This window comes from Suricata suricatta, chromosome 12 (genome assembly GCF_006229205.1).
Source record: "Suricata suricatta isolate VVHF042 chromosome 12, meerkat_22Aug2017_6uvM2_HiC, whole genome shotgun sequence".
Classification (NCBI taxonomy): domain Eukaryota; kingdom Metazoa; phylum Chordata; class Mammalia; order Carnivora; family Herpestidae; genus Suricata; species Suricata suricatta.
In genome coordinates this window covers 10976474-10978960 of record NC_043711.1, presented here as the reverse complement: position 1 = coordinate 10978960, position 2487 = coordinate 10976474, and the positions used below count along the sequence as shown (strand labels likewise).

Here is a 2487-nt window from a genome sequence, read left to right as displayed (position 1 = left end):
ACCTGATCTGAAATCAAATCAGACACTCAACAGATTGAGACACCCGGGTGCTCTTAAGAGTTTTCATTTGAATACTCAAGAGAGAGAAGCTGCTGTGATATGCATGTTTTATGTACTGTTTTTGCAAGGATGTACTTGGGAGAATTCTTTCATCTGGATTTTTCACATCAGTATGGAAATATAGTGTAACATGTTCTATCTTAAAAATGAAAAGGCATGTCCTCACTTCGATATCCTCACATCTCTACACAGCTGATACTTGACTTTTCTACTCTGGGTAATTACAAAACTCCTTGGTCTTAGGTTCTACTTTTATGTTCCCCGTCCCTGGTCTAAGTGGGTCTCCACTATTATCATTGAGTTGTTGAGTTGAACCTTGCAGTTCTGAGTTCAATATTTACTTCTATTTATAGCATCATCAATCAATCAATCAATCAATCAGTTATTCAACCAATGTATTAATTAAGCTGGAAAACAACTACAGCAATCTCTCAGCTCTGGCTAGGCTAGATTGGCTCTCAGGTGACCACAGGAAAATGTTTCTGACCTACATTCATTCACCTTCTCCTGCAGTACTTCCTAGGATGTAAAACTTATCTAATTGGGGTGGGGGGGATCTCTGAGAGGAAGGTCTCTACATGCAACTCAAAATACCTACCTCGTTGGATGCTCCGTCCCCAGACAGGAGAGCAGGGATGGGTCGAACTTCAGTGCCCCACCCAGACTCAGGACTGCAAGAGAAATGACCATCCTTTATCTGGCATGAAATTTCACACGTAGCGGGCTGCCTCAGAGGAGGTATTTACAGCCTCTTAGGTCTGCACATCAGACACAGTTCCCGGCGGTTTCTCCCTCCTCCCCCGTGATTTCCCTGAGGAACACTAGTGTGGACAGAAGGGAAATTGTTTTTTTCTGTAGAATTTCTGTTCCTAGGAAACTGGGCGATAAGCCACCTGAAGCCAGTTTTTCTTACTCCTTTTCTGTCACTTCTGGCTTTCAGAGATCTAAACTCTCAGTACCTTTCTAATCCAGAGTGTACATTTTATCCTGTTGAAGACTGAGAAATCGGTCTTAACTAGATCCCCTGGATTCTTCAAAGCATTGATTGTGATCAAGATGTAGCCCCTGATAGCTTTAGAAAGTCACTTTTCCCGTTTTGAACAGAGATGTGAAGTTTGTTCCTTTGATATAAAGCCTGGAGCACTACACTTGTGGGCTTCAGGACAGTTTTGCCAAAGCAAGTTAGGGATTTCACAAGTTCAGAGCCAATACTTAAAATACCATTATAAAATGTTTGTTTATGGTAAGAGATATGTTTACATATTTTTATGCACAACATTCCAAGTTTGGCAGCTTCTAGGAATTGCCTGAAGAACTTTTATAAAAGTCCATTGTGTGAGGAAGTAATCTTGTGAACTGCATTCCCCATGGAGAAATGGGGTTTGAAGAATTTAGTGATATTCTCAGGTTGGTTGCAGAAAGGGGTTGGTACTCATTGGATTCGGTCAGAATGCCCAAAATTTTCAAACTCTGTGCCCATGATTCCCACCCAGAGATGAGTCTTTCCCTTGGACCTATTTGGCGATGTCTGAGGGATGCTGCTAAACCTCTGCAATGAGCTGGACAGCTCCCAACACCAACAATCATCCTGACTCAAAGGCATAGTTGAAAATGTGAGAACACTTACTCTAGACCAGCACTTCTCCAAATTCAGGGTGCATATGAATCACTTATGATCCTGGTTTAAATGCAGATTCTGATTTTGCAGGTGCTGGTGGGCCTAGGGTATGGTGTGTCTGACACGTTTCTGAGTGATGTTGATGCTGCAGGTCCTGGTCTGTGGACCACACTTTGAGTGTCAGGGCTGTGGTCCTGTGATAGAGCAAGGTGCAGGTGTTCTAGGTGTTCTTCATGAAGCAAATTGTGTTTGCATAAAATTTTGAATGACAAGTGTATCCAGTCATTCTGGGGGCTGTGATTAATTCTGTGTTGGTTTCTTTTATATAAGAGCCCTTGAGCATCAAGAACAAAAATGAACTACTGGAACCTCATCAAGATAAAAGCTTCTGCACTGCAAGGGAATCAGTCAAAAAAACTAATAGGCAACCAACAGAATGGGAAAAGATAGTGACAAATAGTATATCAGATAAAGGTTTAGTATCCAAAATCTATAAGGAACTCACTAAACTCCATACCTGAAAAACGAATAATCCAGTGAAGACTTGAACAGACAATTCTCCAAAGAGGACATCCACATGGCCAACAGGCACATGAAGCAATGTGCAGCATCACTCATCATCAGGGAAATACAAATCAAAACCACACTAAGATACTACGTCACGCCGATCAGAGTGTCTAAAATGAACAAATCAAGAGACTATTGATGCTGGCAAGGATGTGGAAAGACGGGCACTCTCCTACACTTTTGGTGGGAATGTAAATTGGTGCAGCTGCTCTGGAAATCATTATGGACATTCCTCAAAAAAC

At 41.7% G+C, this 2487-nt stretch overlaps 1 protein-coding gene across 1 annotated transcript in view; it reads right to left on the bottom strand.

Moving 5' to 3' along the window:
- Window positions 1-2487, bottom strand: part of LOC115274381 (olfactory receptor 7A17-like) — a 6463-nt gene that overhangs the window by 3036 nt on the left and 940 nt on the right. The window lies entirely within an intron of this gene.